This window comes from Pinus tabuliformis, chromosome 5_2 (assembly GCF_031772625.1).
Source record: "Pinus tabuliformis cultivar Carrire ecotype Pingquan chromosome 5_2, CPIR1, whole genome shotgun sequence".
NCBI classification, from domain to species: domain Eukaryota; kingdom Viridiplantae; phylum Streptophyta; class Pinopsida; order Pinales; family Pinaceae; genus Pinus; species Pinus tabuliformis.
In genome coordinates this window covers 271,115,902-271,136,329 of record NC_142306.1, presented here as the reverse complement: position 1 = coordinate 271,136,329, position 20,428 = coordinate 271,115,902, and the positions used below count along the sequence as shown (strand labels likewise).

General features: G+C 37.5%; 1 long non-coding RNA gene across 1 annotated transcript; it reads right to left on the bottom strand.

Moving 5' to 3' along the window:
* Positions 1-13,185: 13,185 nt before the first annotated feature.
* Positions 13,186-15,225, bottom strand: LOC149158569 (uncharacterized). Its single transcript, XR_016262046.1, has 2 exons — positions 14,480-15,225; positions 13,186-14,331 (listed from the first exon to the last, which is right to left on the bottom strand). It is a non-coding gene; the product is annotated as an uncharacterized LOC149158569 (long non-coding RNA).
* Between the last annotated feature and the right edge of the window lie 5,203 nt (positions 15,226-20,428).

Below are 20,428 nucleotides of genomic sequence, written 5' to 3'. Positions count from 1 at the left end.
TCAACGCAAAGGCAAATCATCCTCTATGCAGCTCGGTCATACCCAGTCAAACTCGGCCTTCTTTGTTGGTCAAAGTCAACCCAAATCAATCATGTAAACAACGGTTAAACTTGGTCAAACTTTGTAGTCAGGCCTGCGGTCAACCCTACGATTGGTCTGTAGTCAAAGTCAACAAAATGCCTCAATTCCTATGCCAATAAATGTGGCCTGCCGAAAACAAAATTTTGACCCAAAAAATCGCATTCAAATGTGGTCAAAACACCCCTAGTCAACGCTAGTCAAACATGCAACAGACTCTGAAATTTCGGCCCTGCAATTCGTCCTTTTGCTGCCACACATGTGAGGAAAAGAGATGCCCAATAAGTTGTATGAACCATTCAGATGAAGAGAGAGAATAATGTGTGAGATGAGATGAAGCCAAATGAGGTTTGAGGTCTCTCACATTTATACAAGTAGTTGAGGGTGAAGTGACATGTCTCTTGGACTTCATGAGCCTACCATGATGATGTGTTTGACCTTTACAATTTGCATGTGTGGGCATAAATTCAAAAACACACTTTTGCTTATCCAAATTTAATGATCTTTAGGTTGATTTTGGTCCTCTCGAAAAGAGGAATTCAATGCAATAATCATCTCCATCAAATGAGTTGTCCAAAGTGGAATTTGGACCTAGTTGCCAATTTTAACAACACAAGATTGAGGCTAGTGGATAATAGAGAGTCCAGTCACATGACGAGGATGAGGTCAATGTTCTCTAGTATTTCAAAGACAAGCTCAAACTACAATGTGTTTAGTGGGACTAGTACCATGCATTCGGTGAAGGGGGTTGGATATTTCATATTCCAGCTAGAGTCAAGAATATTTTTGGAGGTGACAGGAATGTTATTTGTTCTAGTGATGATGGTACATGCGCTCTCAGTATCAGCCTTGGAGGATGATGGATATAGAGTTTTGTTCCAAGATGGACAGGGGCTTCTATCTTCAGAGGGAGCGACCTTGGATGCAGTTGTAGTGCTTGGCATCAGACAGGGGCAGTCACATAGGTTGTTGGGACAGCCTGGGGGTATATCCGAGCGGATCTTGGATACAGGATCAATTTCAGTTGCTGAGAGGGAGCAGGTGGCGAGGAAGAGTGATTCTTCAAGCACTGCCAGGAGCCTCAGTTGGTATGATATGACATTGTTAGACACTCAAGAGCAAGATCCTAGGAGCATGGTTGGAAGGAACAGGTCTTCAGATCGTATTCCAACGCAGGTAGCAGGGAAGTCTTCTAGTTCAAAGGGAGCAAATACGGCAGCAGATAACATGATGGTGCTGGAGAAAGATCCAAGTGGAGGAGGTTCTTCTAGAAGTATCTCCCTCGCTAAGAGGGAGTGTTAAGTTTTGTAGCTTTGTAGGTACTTCTAGTCCTATGTCTTGACTAGAAGAACCTTGATTTGCCTCTTTAGGAGCTTGCAAGCGACATGCAGAGTGTGCAAATGAGTTGCACGCATGTGAATGTGTTGCATGTGACATGTATGAAATGTGCATGTAAAGCAAGCTAAATTTATGACGTATACTTGCATTAAAGTAGAGAACTTTTCAATTTTGCTTATAACATCATCCAAATTTGATGAGGAGTCTAGAACTTTTTCATGAGGAGGAGTTGGTTCTGCTTCTGCAGAGGGAGATTCCAAAGATTGACCCAAAATTGGGCTCCCCCACTTCAACATTTGGAATCTCATTATCAATTTCATGATATGTCTTCATTGGAGAAATTCTTTCTAGACAATCAAATTGTCTTTCAACGGAGTCATCACTTTTGGTGGACTCAAGGAATGTGACATCTCTAGAAAGTATGAATTTCTTATTTGCCTCATCGTAGAGACAACAAGCCTTGGTGGTATTCGAGTACCACAAGAAAATGCATTTACAACTCCTTGCATCAAGTTTCCTTCTTTGCTATTTTGGAATCAAGGCATAGCAGGTGGAACCAAAAACCCCGAGATGCCTAATGAATGGAGTGTGGCCATATCACATTTCGTAAGGAGTCTTGTTTTGAATAGCATGCAATCGACATATGTTCTTTACATAGACTGCACACAAAACAGCTTCATCCCAAAACATCAATTTTACATTCTTACAAAACCTCATGGAACAGACCATATTCAGCAATGTCCTATTCATCCTCTCAGCTACGCCACTTTGTTGACGATTGTATGGAACTGTTGTTTGATGTTGGATACCATGTTGTCAAAGATAGGATTCAAAATCATTACTAGTATATTCTTTGCCATTATTAGTACGAAGGACACCAATCTTAGTTTGTGCTTCAGTTTCAATCCATGCATTAAAGTTCTTAAATGTTTTAAATGCTTTAGACTTGTCTTTCAACAAAGATGCCCAACAAATTCGAGTGTAATCAACAATAACTGTCATAATGTATTTATTTCCATTTGCATAACGTACGGGCATAGGACCACACAAATTTGAATGAATCAAACCAAGTTTTCTACATGCTCTAGAATTGGAGTCATGGAATGGTAGTTTGCTATGTTTTCCAAGAATGCAAGCAGAACATTGCTTTCGTTTTTTAGGAATAGTTGGAAGACTGGAAACACCATTCTTTTTCATCAAACGAAGACTATCATAATTAATATGTCGAAATCTAGCATGTCATAGAAGACTTCAAGACATTGTACCTTCGTTATGCTAAGCAAGATGAGTCTAATGTTGTGCAGAAGATGTGGATGCCCCATTTCAGCAACCTGTGTTCTTCCTCTCCAATCATCACAATTTTGTTGTCGAAAGTCCTCCTTATCTCAACCTTTCCAACAAAAATGTGGATGGAATGACCTTGTTGGCATACATGCACAAGGGATAGTAGGTTCCTCTATAACTGAGGAAGATAGAGAACATCATGTATGACAAAATTTGAAATTTTGGGCAGCTTAAGTCTTATTGTTCCAATCCCTGAAGGCTTGAGACTAGACCTGTCAACAAAGTATACCACGCCATCTATGTTTTCATCAAATTGCTCAAATGCTTCTCTCTGAAATGTCATGTGGCAAGTGGCACCTGTGTCAAGCAGCCATGTGTCTCTCCAAGAAGTAGATGCAATGTTAAACACATCCTCATGCAAACCAATATTACAGTGAGCAACAACATAATGAGAAGATTCTAGTGCATTACTTTTTGCTTATCCTAGAGCTTTGTCTTTTTCTTCTTATTCTTTGATCTTCTCCCATGGAAGTTTGCATGTTTTGGCTTCATTTCTTTTTCTTCTACAACGAACACAATGTAGATCGAGTCTCTTTATCTAATTTCGTCTACCTCCCCTTCTTCTAATGTTCTCTCTCACGTCCTCTTTTACTACTATCTCCTCTGGCATAATCTTTCTTTCCTTTCTGGGCAACGCATACAGTTTCTTCAGTAAACTGTGATGCTTGCTTCTCTTCCCAAAGGCTTTTTCTCTTTCTACAACCTTCTCAACCAGGGTGTCAAATATTATGCTTTTCATCTGGCCACTACTTGCAGAGATTCAAGATAGTGAGAGTAGGAAGGATAGAGGGCCTTTATGAAGGTTGTGAGAGGCAAATCTATTTTTACTCCAATGGCATCTTTGTCATGCATGATAGCTTTGAGTTTTGAGGCTAACGCCATAGGGTCATCATCTTTAAATTCAAGATTAAAAGGCTTCACAAGCAATTGTATGAGTTCTAATTTTGAATGAGAATCATACAAATCTTTTAACTTCTTAAGTGCACCATATGAATCAATGATTGAGACAATGTGTTTGCTTACCTCCTCGCTTACTGTAGCATTGATGAGGGCAAAAGTTTTCTTGTCCTTGCTCTTCCAAATTGCAAGTACTCTAGCAAACATAGGCTTCACTAGTGCTTCCTCCTTCAACTTCACTTTTGGTCCAAATTCATCGTCATCATCCCTTTTTGCGGTTTCTCCGTCGCATATCCCATTACCATAGATCATTAAAAATGAGTGTGCTCTTTATCTTTTTGAGCCACTCTACATAGTTTTCCTTATCAACCAAAACTACATCAACTATAGAGTTTAATGAATGCATTTTCATCACATGCTTTAACTTTTGTCGACTTTTTGATACTATTACTTTAAAACCTCCTTAAAAATTAAAATATTTTGATTTCTACGACATTAAAATAAAATCATCTAAAATTGAAATGCAACTTCCACTTATATCACCAAACTAACTTTACATTAATTATTTCTTAAAAAATCTTACAGTTGACATGTGTATGAAAATACCATTCTCCTTTTTTCTTCTTTTTTTAAAATAAAAGTTGAAATTTCTCACCATGGACAATCTTTCATCACGGTATAAAAACACTCAATGAGTATGTCTGTTTTTTTTAATAATCATTTTCTTAGTTGGGTCTTTCGATTATATCAAGGAAAAGGTTAGCCCAAGTCTTGATAGGTCTTATCTGAAGCAAAGGGATGATTTCCTTTACAACTGCCTTTGCACTCATTCGCCCTAGTCGCTCGTGCGAAATTAACATAGCATACATAAAAGAATGAAGCAGCTTGTTGATTTTCTTAGTGCAATTAGGGTTAGCACAATATTTCTGAAATTCTGATAATTACTTTTGATGTAGATCTTCTTTTAACTTATTCCAATATATCATTCAGTAATTATACTTCAGAAATTTCAACCATAAAGAACAGTGATACAGTGGAGATCACAACACACAAAAGAAGACAAGAATTACCCTGGGAAAACCCACAAAGGGGAAAAACCTAGCAACCTTTTTCAATAGAGAAATTCTTCTTGTTCAATGAGAGACACAGCTAGACCTATGGTCAAACTTGGTCTTCTCCTCCAAGTCAAGTCACCCAGATTGATACTGCACTTTGCTCTGCTTGTCTGACCCGGAATTTCAACCTTCCTGCAATAGCCAGTTGCCCTAGAATTTCAGCCCCGCAATAGTTAACCTAGTTACCCAGAAATTTTGACCCCCTGCAACATTTTCCCCATAAAAATGTGAACCACAAGGAGAGATCAATCCACACATGTGAGTTGCTATAGAGAGAGAGAAGAGAGATATCTCGACCTTCTTCTTCGTCCCTCTTGCCCTTCGCTTTCTTGCATGAGCCTGTCTTGTGTGAGAGAATGTGAATGCCCAAATGGAGGAGGTCAAGTTGCCTTTATATAGTAGTTTGTCTTGGGTGAATGTACATGTCTCTTGGCCATTCAACCTGCTTTGTTGATTTCCTACAGTACCTACACATGAATCAAGGTGAGACAAAAAATTCTCTCTTTCTTTTTTCCCATCTTTTTTCTTCTTTTTTTCATCATTTTTTTCTTTTTCTTCCTTATTGGGTTTACTAACTACCTCATGGAGGTTTTCAATTAGTGAGCATGCTCCATGTGCCTAAGAGGAGGTTTTCACCTAGAGTTCTTACTGTTTTTTCTCTTCTCCTCAAACTTACAAATTGCCTCATAAAGGTTTTGAGTTAGTGAGTTTGATTCAAGTGCCTCAAAGGAGGTTTTTGCTTGAGGTTACTTTTTCTTTTTTTTTCTTTCCCTTTTTTCATTTTTCTTTGTCAATCAAGGACTGAATGGATTGGGAGCTTTGATGCCTTTATATAGTAGTATGTCTTTGGGTCAATGGACATGTCTCTTTTCTAGGGAACCCAACTGGGAAAAACCTTTGCTTGATTCAGAATTTTATTGATAGAAGAATGAGCAACAAATCTCTTACAATACAACTTTGTTTCACTGGAAACCAACCTGGTTTTCTCTACTTGTCCTAAGCTTGAAACACCCTTGCAAGACATGATCATGGCAACCTTATCCTTTGCGCTCTTGGAGCCCCTATTTCCTAGCGCATTCCTCTCCACAATCTATGTACATAGACTACTCCTATTAACTAGGAATTACCTCCTAATTCCGAGCGCAAATCCCAAGGGAAAATAGCCTCTACCAATCTATGCACAAGCTTCTCTTGCACACTCTTCCTCTCACAAGCTCACACACACACAAACATGTGCTTTCTATTGCCTTGTCTCACCAACTTGTGCTCTCAAAACAATGAATAACAATGTGCCTTGACCTCCTTTTACACTTTTCAAATAGGCTAAATTCGACAAGTCTTTATTTTTGAAATGTCGAACTGGTGATTGATTTGTTAACTAAATCTAACTTATTCATCTAACTCATCCTGCCTCAAATAAACACTGAAGCTCACTCGCTTGTCCGTTTCCAAAAATAACTTCCACTAGAAGACAACAAACTAAGCCTTCCACTTCTGCGCATTAGTCTAACTGCTTCATCAACTATCCTAATTTATAGGAATTCCCCTTGATTTTAGGAACTCGTGCATGCCAAGGAAAACTACTTCTGGTCTCTTTAACTAAGGCACAAGTCAAAGGACGTTTCTCCTATTTTCGACACTAGGCAAGGGAAAAATTATTTTGAGATACAAGCATTAAATATTATGTTGGATACTTCCTTTTTAGGAAGGACATACCACACTTCATAATAAGCAGGCTTGAAGGTCTTAGTCCCTCCATCCTCACTATGTACACAATGGCTCTTCCTTGTTCATAAAATAATGGGTTATTGTTTCACAAGTCTTGCCTCGTTGACCTCATTTTGTTTAGCTACAATGTAATGTCTAAAGTCTTTTCATTCTACACTGTGATATTTAGCCCTCATGGCATTCTAAAATTTCTCAATTATTCTTGACAATACATTAGGGTTACATTGGGCAAAATTCCCACAAGAATGTGTTGCGAGCAAATTGGGCAAAAAATACAAGCTCCACAAATCTAGGTTGCAAGCCCTTTGGGAGTTGTGCAAAAACGCTCAAGGTTGGGTTGTGGGCTAGACAAAGGCAATTTTTACCTGCAAGGATATGTTGTGGGTGATTTTTAATGTTGCAGATATGTTAAGGTTGGAAGTTGTTACAGAAGCACAAGGTTGGTCGCAAGGTCTTGTAAACACATTGGGGTTGTAGACCCTCAAGGTTTGGTAGTGGGTTGGTTAAAAGCAATTGTTGCCTGCACAAATTGGTTGTGAGTGATTTTCGATGTTGCAAAGTTTTGAGGTTGGAAGTTGTTATAGAAATGCAAGGGTTGGTTACAAGGTTTCCAAGACAATTGTGGATTCTCAAAGGTTTAATTATGGACCTCAATGGATGCAAGGTTCAGTTCTAGGTTTAAATTGTACAGACGTTGAAGAATGGAGAAGACGTGGAGCAAATTTGAAAATTTAACAACCCACGTGAAAGCTAACTGGATGAAAAGCTAATTAACCAATAGAACAATCAACCTATTCTATATTGTGTTTTGTGTAACATATTGTATAAGTAGTTGAATTGCTCATGGATTCATATATGGGCACCACAAAAGGACACCTTTGTCTTTTCACCTCATTTACCATAATGCAACAAATCATGGATTATGCAAGCTCATATGGAGGATCCAAGGATCGCAGCTAAAGAGATCATTAGTTTGTTGAGGAATGTGATATACCCTACACTCAAGGACAATTATGTGAGCTGAAATTAATCCGCATGTGGGCGTTGAAGCCATCACTCTAAATAAAAGGGGACAAGAATCTTAATGAGTCATATCCATTTGGTGTGAAAGTGAAATTTTAATTTTCTTGAGGGCCATTATCCCAGTAAGGGAACAAGAGTAGATTCTGAGAAGAATTTAATGACGAGTTGTTGATTGGGCAAAACTTGTGTGTAATATGTTTGCTATGCATGATCTAATTATTAGTTTTATAAGTTTCGTTGTGCATAATTTGTTTCTAGTTAGGCACATCAGTGTGTTTCAGTTAATTAGTTGGGTTAAAGTTAATTTGAGACTATTACCAAATTTGGTTTGTGTGTTTGTGTGTGTGCGTGAACTGAGCCTAGTGCCCAAAATTTAATAGAAGCTCAACTCAAAGGATTTTTTCACAGCAATTTTCAAAAATTTAGAAGATTGAATAGAATTTCCATAATGATCCATATTTCTTTAACTTCGCAAGTTATACACGAGGTTCTAGGTGGAAAGGTTTAATTCGGACAAGGAGGACTTCTCAACAGCCTCGGTTTGGATCTCCTTGTACTCATTGCTATGAGAGTTTTGGGAGAATGTCTTGGGAGAAAGACATTCTGGAAGGAATAGGGAATGCCCTGATGTCTTATGTGGTGACCTTGAAAACATCCAAGCAAGAAAGGTATACTTATTATGCACGAATATGTATATACTTGGATATCTCAAAAACCCTTGCCAACCAACATTTTACTAAGCTATCATGATAATCTATGGAAACAACCCATAGATTATGAACATGTCCCTTTTCGTTGCAAAAAGTGTCGTAAGCATGGTCATCTCTTCAGAGATTTTCCATTGAGCATGACGTAGCAACCACCTAAAGCTACTAAAGAAAGGGATTAAGATGGTTTCGAAAGAATGTCAAATGGAAGAAAATCATCCAAAAAGGTAAATGGAGATCTTCACTCAAGAGGCACCAAAGGAAGCAATAGATACGCAATGAGCCAAAACACAGAAGAAGAGCCTAATAAGGAGAAAAGAATCTGAATACAAGATGATTCAGGCCTGAAGAATGTAAACAATCAATAGAACATGGAAAATTTTGGCAATGGGAACATAAATAAATAGCCAAAAGACATAGAAATGGCTAGGGAATAAGAGGACACCCCTAAAGCAAATGATGTCATTAATATGGAACAGAAGAGTTGGATCTACAAACTATTGCATTAGAATGGAAAAAAAGACCCAACCGCAATTCCAAAAGAGGAAATTCAACTCATCTCCAAATCTAACTTCAAAACCCACGAAGTTTTGCATCAAGAATCTCAAGGTAATCCCAACTCAGCCTCATCCTTTTTAGGGGTAAAGAAAAATAACCCAAAGGAACTCCTAAACCAATCAAAGAAGACAAGAAACAAGGCATGAAAAGTAACAAGCAACTTATTCAGGAGATGGGAGAATATCTAGTTAACATTGGTAGGATATCATTGATGATTGATTCCTATCAACCCACTCCTAATAATTTCCAATGAAAGTTATCCATAGATTAGTAATTCAACTTCGTCAACATAATAGGATTTCTAGCATAAAGAATCAACAAGGGTAGAAATTGGAGGATCATCAAGATATAAAGCAAGAGTTAGTTGCCTATTATCATAATCTTCACACGCAACCTTAGCTTAATAGGCACCCAGCTACTAGGAAAATTACTCAACATAAACCAACCATAATTACCCTTGAGCAAACTGCAACTCTTCTCAGGGAAATATCTCTAGCGGAAGTTGACGAAGCAGTAATGACCATGCTTAGGAGTAAATCTCCACAACCGGATGGTTTCACCACGTGTTTTTTCCAAGATTGTTGGCAAATCATTGAGAATATGTCTGTGAACTTGTAAAAGATTCCAAAAAATCAGCCTTGGTGCTCTCAACATTGGATGCCACTTTCTTAACACTGATCCCAAAAGGTAACAAATCTGAAAACCCTTTGATTTTCAACCTATTGCTCTTTCTAATGTTACATACAAAATTGTATCCCAAGTTATTGCAAGCAAACTTAAGCCTTTACTACTCTCACTTACTTCTCTAGAATATCCGGGGTATGTAGAAGTTAGGCAAATTTTAGACAACATCCTTCTAGCTCGTGAGTTGATCCATTCTCTTCAATCCATTAAGAAACCGAACATGTTTATTAAACTAGATATGACTAAAGCCTTTGATCTTCTCGGCTAGCAATTTATCTTCCAAGTTCTTTGCTTTTTATGGGAAATGCATTCATTAGGTTTTTCCATTGGTCTCAAAAGCCTTTTTCTCTATCCTGGTCAATGGTTTCCCATCCTTGCCCTTCTCCCCCTCCAGAGGTATAAGGCAAGGAGACCCAATTTCACCCTTCCTATTTCTTTTGATGGCTAAAGGCCTGGGGAGAGCTATCAAGTCTTATGTTAATGAAAACAAAATCTAAGGCCTAGAATTGTTTGGTTCTGGGCATACTTACTCTCACCAACAATTAATCTAAGATACTCTTCTCATGGGCCATCCCTTTATTAAGCAAGCTATAGCATTTTAACAAATCTTGGAAAACTTCAAGGCAACTCCAAGTATTGCTATCAACCTAGAAAAATCACAAATCTTCTTTATCAATACCTCTTTAGTTATTCAAATCCACATCTCTAGAATTTTGGGTTTTGAAAGGAGTTCCCTTCCGTCCAAATATTTAGGAGCCCCATTGATGGAAAACCCCATCCGACATGTGGTATGTGAGGATCTGCTTCTCAAATTTGAAGGAAAATTAGCCAACCGGACCTTCAAAATCTTGAACCTTGTAGGGAGATTAACACTTCTCAAATTGGTTCTCCAAGCCATGCCTCTCTATCTTCTCTGTGCTCTAGCTACTCCTAAGGTTGTTCTCAAGAAAATTTGTAACATTCAAAGATCCTTTCTCTGGGGGGGCAAGATGGGATGGAAATGGGCCTTGGTTTCTTGGAAAAAATCATGCAATCCTAAGTTGTAAGCAGGGTTAGGCTTGAGAGACCCAAAAAACTCTCAGTGATGCCTTAGGCACCAAAACTCGGTCAAGATGGCTCCAATCCCCAAAGAACTCTAGAGTAGGAAAAGAAACATGCTCCCAACTCTACAAAACAACACTTGATTAGATTAGAAGGTGAAATAAAGGGATCACATCTCTGAAACTCAACATGGAAGAATCACCACCTCATTCAGAATCATAGCTTTTGGGAAATTAGAAATGGAAATTATGCCCTCTTCTAGAAAGACTCCTAGAATTAATGGCCCAAAGTTTTGTTATCGGGAAAACATACAAAACATCCTAAATATTATGACTATGCAAGGAAGAACAAGAACTTCCCACTACTGGCTTCCTATTCGGATCAATCAATTTGGCAACCATCGTTGGAATAAGAACAATGAATCGAAGAAGCCAACCTCCCACAATTCGAAATCTTCTTGTCTAACCTAAAGAAGAGGACAATAAAAGTTCATGATGGCCCGGAAAAACTTCGATGGGAAAACAAACCCTCTAGTGCTTTTGACCTAAAGGAACCTTATAGTATCATCTCAAATGCCATCTCTCAAACAATAGGCAATGTATGGAAAAAAATTGGAGACTGTAATTATGGCACAAAGTCTCTCATTGGTTGTGGCTACTAATTAAGGGTAAGACACTCACATGGGACAAGCTTTAGCAAAGGGGATTCCATGGGCCCTTGCTATGTCTTCTATGTTATTGCAATGTGGAAACTGCAAAGCTTCTCTGTTGTTGCAATGTGGAAACCGCAGAGCTTCTCTGTTGTTGCAATGTGGAAACCACGGAGCATCTCCATAACGAATGTACATTATTTTCTACTATATGGGATAACATCGCCTTTATTCAAGCAGTCAGACTGCTCAAAGGTAACTATTGAAGATTGGAGAACCTTTGTCTTCTCTCATCTAATCATCAACATAGTTTGTCAACTAATTCCAAGCTTGGTCTTAGGGGAAATTTGGAAAGAAAGGAATAGGCAAACTTTTAAAAATATTGTTGTCAAGGAGGAGTTTGTTTGGGAAAAGATCATCAAAGATATTAAAGAGACAATTTCAGCCTCGACATGGTCCCTTCAAAATTGGAACTACAACTCACAAGAAAGTGGCATTCTCAAATCCCTTAGACTTTGGGCCTCTAGTTTTCCACAACCATCCTTGTTAGTGCAACCTAGATCTCGCAATCTTGCAAACTGGGCCCCTCCCCCCGCAAGCTTTTTAAAATGAGATTTTGATGGGGCTTCTAAAGGTAACCTCGGTCCAACCAGCTTCGAGGGTGTTTTTAGAGATTGGAATGATCAGATTATACATATATATGAGGGCTCCATTGGCATCAACAGCAACAATGCAACAAAACTCTATGCCCTTGAACATGGATTACAAATTGCGAGTCAGGAAAAAATTCAAAAGCCTAATTGTTTAGAGCAACTCAAAGACGATAATTCAGATGGCTAAGAAACTACAGAATGGATATGTTCCCTCCAAAGTTTCTTATAGTTGGAGGCTTGAAGGAGGAATTGAGAGAGTAAGCTCTCTTTTGGTAGAGATCTCGACTTCCATTCTAACCTTGCAAGAAGAATAGGGAATCAGTTATGTGTCAAATTTGCTAATGAAGGCCTCTTTTTCCTCAAAACACCAATGGACAAGCCTTGCTCAAAAATGGAAATGCAATCACTCAAAAATCAGTGTGAAGAGATTGCATTCAAATATCTCTCCTCCCTACAAAAGGTATCATTAGGAGACTCAACATCACAAATTGCAGGATGAGAATAGTTGGCGAGTTTGAGAGGCATAGCATAACATACATGCAGCACAGGTTACATATGGTCTTAGCCAAGAGAGTTGGAAACTTGCATTTCATTCCCTCATATGATGAAAGTGAACCTCCAGCCATCATCAAAGTAGACTCCCCTCGCTATGGATTTTATTTATGTTTCCAATTTTCATGATATATGCAGTAGACTACATGTATTAGATCTGATAGGTCTAAGTTTTTTTGCTCAATTACAAACATTTTCAGAGTCTATATATTTTTTGATAATCATAACATATGTACGCCTCTAGCAAGACTAAAGAAACTATTTTTGTGCTATTGTTCTGGTTTCCCTAGTGACATACTAGTGGCAACATAATATTTATGGTGTATCATTTTGAAATATATCAATAGATAAACTGCATGATCTTACAACAACAAAAATATCATAACCTGTGATACTTACCAATGGGTGCATTTTTTAAAATTTACCCAATCTAAAGATCTAATGAAACGAAAACAAACAATATTTAAAATTAAATAAAATATAAATTACTTAACACTTAAACCACAAAATCAACACCAATAACCACAAGATAAATTTCTTAAACATTAGGGAAAAGCTCTTCCACTAATCTCTTCTTCATTAAATGCATATCTCACAATTTATCTCTCTATCTGGAAGAGAACAATCCAAACTCATTAAACATGGATCTTTGCTCATTATCTATTTTTCTCTCAAAGTAACTTATCTTAGAAAATGACTTTTTAAACGTAATTATTTGGTATTATCTACTTGTCTTCTCTAATAATATACCAACCTACTCTTATGCTAATGGTAAGAATAAAAGGTGAGGCCTTACATCTTATAGCCCTAATTCGAAATCTTCAAATCTCCTAGTTCCCCACAATAAAACCTTCCTCTTAAGTAGGAAAAAATTGCAATTTTCCACCAAATGGACAAGTTATTTTCGTAAAATATCTTTGATGCTTTAAAATAATCTTTGATGCTTTGAAATATCTTTCTACAAAACTGACTCCTCTACAATCCAATTGGCATAGAATATTGACAATTTTCTATGACTCCTTTAAAGGGTGAAAAGAAACATGGACAAAGAAGCAACTTCTTTTACATTGTTAACTGATCATATGTGATGTTTTTCTCAACTTGCTCTTCTACTATCACAAATTACTTCTTTAAAAGCTGAAAAGGAACTTGGACACCATCAACGAAGCAAGTCCTTTTTACATTGTTAACATGGTTGTAACTTGTATGTCATGTTTTTCGGAACTTGCTCTTCTACTATGTTTTTCTGCACTTGCTCTTCTGCTATCAAAATTTAAAATGCCTTTTAATCATATTTTTTCCTCAATGATAATTCCAGCCTTAACTTTCCCTTTCTGCTTAAGCCAGACAAGTGCCCTATCATTGGGTCCTTCATGGCATTCTCCTTCATTCTTTTCTTTATCTTCAATAACCTTATCAACCACTTTGCAAGACAAAAGCTCAAGGTCCACCATCAAGGAGTGTAATGGAGTTTAAATGGTCTGTACATAAAGTTTGTTCCTCATACTTTAAACTTTGTTATCTTTACCTTGTCATTAAGAACTATAACCAATATCCAGAGTTGGAAACCTTGCAGTGGTCAATGTAGATCTTTTGAGCCACAATGAGAATATGGAAAACCTATAAGCGTGGAGGTTATGTTTGAACCCTAAGCTTTGTAAACTCCAAAGAAAACAAAACCGCTCGACTTCTACAAGACAGCTCCCCCGATCAAGGCCTATGTATCATTGCAATTGCATCTAAGCACATCATCATTTCAACTTGTTTTGCATATTTGAAAATGGGTTTGGTGAGCAACATACCACATCTATCCTTGGCGGCAATATCTCTAACTCTACATATTATATCTGCAACTATAACTTTTCTTGGTGGCAACCCCTATCAGTTTTAATTACCCAACAAATCCAGAGCATATGTCTCTTCTTGGAGTTAACCTCTCCATCTCCACTCAAGAAATACACAGGCTGCTGTAACACCGTTTTACACCGCTCTAATTAACTTAAATGCAGATAAAGAAAAACTGAGTAATATTAGGCACATTAAACACAAACACAAAAGCTAAATCGCGGGGCTAAATTTGCTCAAACACCGATACGGAGCTCTTTTACTCACCTTCTGTCATTTGATGGGTACAGTTTTCTCTCCTTCACCGAATATATTCTTTCAAAATTGTCTGGCTGATTGAAAGAGTACAATCCCCTGCATTAAATAGGAATACTTCTCTACTTATCCACTAAAATTACACCCATGAATCAACATCAATCCCGATCGACAATAGCAGGTGGGCAACCAACTTCAGTGAACAAATGTTGCGATACTCAAAACTGAAGACAGGGGATTTCATGGGTAGAGAGCGTGAATAACAAACACGAAGAACTTTCACATGACTTTGAAGCTAGGGATGACTTTCGGAAAGATTTCATGCTTCAACATACAGAAATCAATATGTCGTCGTTGAAGGGTACAATAAAAAACTGCCAACCAAAAATGCTATGGATGGCCGGGAAATTGAAAAGCATGCCGAGAGTGATCACAATTTGACTAACGGAGATTACACAGCTTAACGATAAAAACTCAACAAACATCCAAGCTAAAGATTGATATGACACGAAAATAAGATGAGGGTTGTTCGTTGTACCGCGTAAATCGCCTTTGACAATAGACGTAAAACTTATGCTCGGTCAAAACCCCTTGAAACCCTAAACACCAATTTTAACTTCGTTGTGTCTCTGCATCATTATTAGAAGAATATCCAGAGGCGGGAGGCCAACCGAAACCCTACAATTGATAAATTGTACTCGACTAGACATGAAACATCGGGGAAAGCGTCCTTCCAATCTGATATGTGATATGATATTGGTATAACCTAGCATGTAATATTATAGGAGATTTATTGGGTTAGGTTGAATGGTGGACCTCTCAAAGGTGTTTACCATTGTTTTGGCCTTATTTAGATTTGAAGTTTGAAGTTTGGTTTATTTGTTTAGTGTGGCTTGTAAGTGGTTGTGTTAGGCTCAAGAGTATAATGATAATCTCACTAACTCAATCCCAAGTCTTTTCGGTGACAAGTGGTAAGTGTATCAACCTAATTAAAAACAAAAACAAATTTATATATTATAACATGATATTTTAACAAATACCCCTTTCCAACAAATATTCCTTGGGATTGTAATTGTATGTAGGGGAGTGCAAAACAATGATTATTAGCTTTTTGGAAAATTTAAGAATGGTTAATTTGTTAAAGAAATGTAGGTTAGGTTTGGGATCATTATCATTTAATAGTGTGTCCAATAACCCTAGGTTTGATATATCAATAACTTGTGATTTAATAATGGTTGAGATATCCAAAAATACACCTAATTGAACCTCTATCTTAAGGGGTGTTTACTTTACTAGCTTTATTGCGTCAAGAGGCACTCTCCAGCGCCATATGGGAGAAATGTTGTTATGTTATCTAAACATTTTGACTTAGACAAATTAGATGTGTGTATATATATAACAACCTAGATCCATCTTAACTTTGGATCTACCAAACTTAGATAGGGGGGTAAGGATTATAACCATGGTATTAAAATTGGGTGAAGAGCATTGACAATGATACGACATTCTTATAAATTAGATTCATACTCAAACTACACAGAAATCAAGTTTAAGAGATTAGAATGAGAAATTGGTATATTGTGTGTAATGTTAATGTAGCATGGATTATATAATGCCCTAGAAAATTGTTGCTAATACCATACAAGATCTATGTATTAGCAATGTCCTTGTATTGTTATAGTGGAACAAGCCAAAGCCATGACAAAATTATTAGTAGACACATAAACAAAAAACTATGAAGTTTGAGATTTTGGTGTTTAGAATTTTAAACAAATTACAATTAATGGTTTTATGAAGAAATTTATTAATGAAAAACATTCAATGGAAGTGTAATTTATCAATTGAATTTGATATTGTTCGAGTGAGGAAAGTGCTTGCACCTAGTGATCAAGATTGAATCCTTCCTAGTCCTTCGAAGGTGTTCATACATGTCCTAGAAGGGTAATTAAAAAAACACTCTTCAATGCAAATGTAAAAAAATGTAAATTTTTTAAAGCACTTGCTATTTACAAAAGATAACAAATATCATAAAATGTTAGAAGGGGGTTCAAATTTTCAATAAACCATCAAAGTCAATGCTTAATTTTCTCTTATCTATTCCTTGATATGGTGTAGCCTTTCACGACCTTAAATCCATCAATAGCTCACACATAGATAAATATCCTACCACCATATTGGTGTATACACTATTTTATGTGTCACATATTGAAAGCTTCCCAAATAGATTTAGACATCTTTTGTCTTTGTGAATCTCACAAGAATTCATATTTTACAAGCATTGCGAATTGTGAGCAATTTGGGAATTGACATTGCAGTTAATTTCCATACTTCATGTTTTTGAATCCCACACTCAACATAATACAATTTGCTTTATTATCTTTATCTATGGCATTTTCCATAATGTTATTTCCTGTATTATTTTTTCCTCCATTCTTAGCTTTGCAAAAAAAAAAACATTTAGTTATAAGTTATGGATGTAAATTGTAATGGAGCTTATTAGTAAGATTAATGACAAATGCCCCCGATGGGAATGTTTTTTCATGGTAATAGTGGCGTGGGAAATCATGCTTGCCACACAGTTGAAAGGACATGGAATTATGAAGGGAATGGTGTGGTCGTCCCTATGCATGCTTAAGCATACAAGTTTTTTTTTTTATGCCATGGTACTTGGTGTTGGAAAAGGAAAAGAATTGTACAAAGCTCGAGAGAGGTGGAGCTCTAGGCAGAAACATCCAAACGTCCTTAGCGTGGAGGCTTTGCCTGGTTTGAATGTTATTCTAGTACATGATTACAATTGTTAGAATGCTTTATGGTGGGATTTAAATTGGTGGCTTGGCCTGGGAACATTGGGAGTTTGGCTCATCCTCAATTTGAAACATAATTTATGGAGGTTGCTCTATAGTTGTTAAGGTTTTCGCCATGTGTTTGGAGGTAGCAAGATTGTTGGTAGAGTAAATTGTTAAGGATTCAAAGGTTGTCGCGATGGGGAGCACACAGCTCGTGGTCTCATTATTTGGTGTGTCTATGGTGCACCCCAATCACTGGAAAGATTTCAACTATTTGGTAATTCTAAACACCTATCCCTCTTTTCATTATTGATGAGTATGTTGCCTTAGATGTTTTGTTCTAGTATTATAAACCATCGTTAGGGAGGGTTTTCATCTATGGGCTTTTGTCTTGATAGTGTTTTCATACCATCAAATACATTGTGAATTGGGAGACCAACCTTGGCTCGGGCGTGACGTTTGGTGGTTACGGTCCTGTTTTAGTTACTAGTGGTCGCTTGTTGGTTGGACTTGCAAATTCTTTTGTTTAAGTCTAGATGCTTACAACTGGACAAATCCTTGGTTTTTATTTTCCTATGTGGTTTTATTTTGTACCTTCTCGTATGCTTTTTTAGGTCTCCTTGGTTGCTCAGCTTTGAGATTGGGGGATTTAGCCTGCTTGTCAAGATGCAAAGGTAATGCATGAGGAATAGACGAGGGAGGTGAGGTCAAGGTTCTCGGGGATGCAACAGAGCTCAGCAGCAAGTTGAGGAGGTTGTTGCAACTTTCCAAACTTTTGCACCCCTGGAACTTGTGAATAAATTTGCCATATGGAAACCTCAGCTATAAGAGAGAGGTTGGCCTTCTATGACTCAAAGATTCTTAGTGTTCTTAAACCATGGATGCCTAGCCTTGGAAACACCGGGGCAGGAGAAAACAATACTTCATTGCCCTCCCCTTGTATTAGAAAATGAAAACCTTGCTAGTCAAGGTGTTGGCTGAGAAACAAACAGAAAATCACAATATATCTGCCAGATTGGAAGAAGTTGTAAGGGTGCATTGAAATCAAGAGTTTAGTTTGGAACAGGTGGAAGAAATAATGGGTCGTATTGAGCGTCATATACCATGTATAATTGTTGCTACAACCCCACCAGGATCGAGTGCCAAGGACCTTACCCCTATCACCTCTTCTAATTCTTAAAGTATGTCATGTTAGATCTCAGGATGGATTTTTTATATATATAGTGTCAGTTATGGTATATTCATTTGAACAAAAGAGAGAGGTTAACACCTTGGTACAATGATTCTAACCAAATCAGAATGGGAACTGGAGCAAAACTCCTAGATATGTGTTTTCCTACTTTTAGATGAAACTGAAAAACCCCTATTTTACCTACTACATTTAACTTGTAGACTCTAATATATTGTTGCAACAGAAGAATACATTTACTGTTCATTATTCACTATGATGAGAGACAAAACACTAGAGAGAAAAACAATCATTTTGATTGAGAGCAATATCTCATGGAGTCTAGGGTGAAGTTGGGTCTATCTGCTCCTTTTAATCTTGATTGATGGATTCTTCCTCCTTCTGTGGATGAACGTTGTTTCGATGTTTGAGCTTGAGTTCTCAAAAGAAGAAGAAAAATTCGACCATGTCTCGTAAAGAATACAAGGCTTGTTCAATATGGATGTAGCACTAGCTAATCTTGTCGAGAGTATTCCTGAGGTTGGTGCATTGATGGTATAAGAACCCCAACTCTGAGGTGCAATGCTCCTTCCACTGATTGTGTAGAGTTTTGACCTATTCCAGTTCATATTTGAGGGAGTTACAATGAGGACAGTTGTGAGACGAAGCCATTGGACGAAGAGAGGAAGGGGCGAAGGGGTGATCTGAGAAATCAAGAGATTATGATGGCGATGGGCTACAGAGTGAGAAGGAAAAGCACAATGTAATCATTAAAGGAAGGACCACAACTGAGACAAGATGCACCAAAGGCCAGAGAGAACGAAGCAAAAGATAAGGAAAGAGGCTCAAAGGGAGGTTTCACACTGAAGAATAGAATGGGGCTTGGAGAGGAGCTATGAGGGGAATTTATGGAAGGGAGAGAACAAGGCACAATCACAAGAACTCTATGAAGAGTCAGGTGAAAATTTATGATCTGAAATAATTGTATGGGAGTAGATTTCAAGAAGATACTCTTATCCACTTGGAAATTGGAGCTTTGACCGATAAAAATATGTTGGGGATTTCTGAAGGGTCTGTCGCTTGAGTGGAAAGGATGATTTTTAGAAATGAATATTACTTGAGTCCTTTCTTGCATGTGATCAAGTAAAAATTCAAGGAATATACTTAATGAAAATTTCCTTGTTGATTGTGGCCTCTCCTTGGAGTTTGCAGCATGCATTGTTTGCCAATTCATCTACCCTGCCATTATTTTTTCTGAAGACGTGATAATAGGAGGCCTCTCCCAATTTCCTCATTTGATGTTGGATTCGAGAGACTATTTTCCCAAGGTCAACATTTTTGGGAATCGAATTTTTGACCATTTGTTGAATGTGTATGGTTGAATCTCCAATCACTATCGAGTTTTTGAAATTACGCTCATTGAGAATCCGAGCATCTAAAAGAAAGTCATATGCCTCTGCCCTGTTGTTAGATTTAGTATCTAACCCCCACTCAAATGACACTGATTCAGATCCCATTTGGTCGATAATGATACCACCAACGCCAGCTCGACCAAGATTTGATTTAGAGGCACCATTAAAGAAGAGACAAGGTCACCTTAGAGCTTTTAACCAATCCCTGAAAGCCTAATCTTTCAGATGCACCTTCCAATTAACTGAACTGAGAAGATTTCTCATGGGTAGATAGACAGTGTGGGGTGATCTATCCAAGACAAAGTTGAACCAATGTCTCTCTTCATTTTGTAATAGCTTGATATCTATTTTATTGTTACCTTTTGAGAAAATGGTTTCCATGGAAAGACTCCATGTTTTGGCCAAGACTTTCCTGGTTTCAGGCTTTTTGTTTTGAAATATATATTTGTTCCTTGCTAACCAAAGCTGCCAACATAGATAGTTAGAAAGGCAAGTCCATTATCATTTGAGAATGATTTTGCTTTTGAAGCAATAAGGATAATTGGGATTCCAGTTGACAAAGAATTCAAATATGCTAAGAGTGGGGTTTACTTGG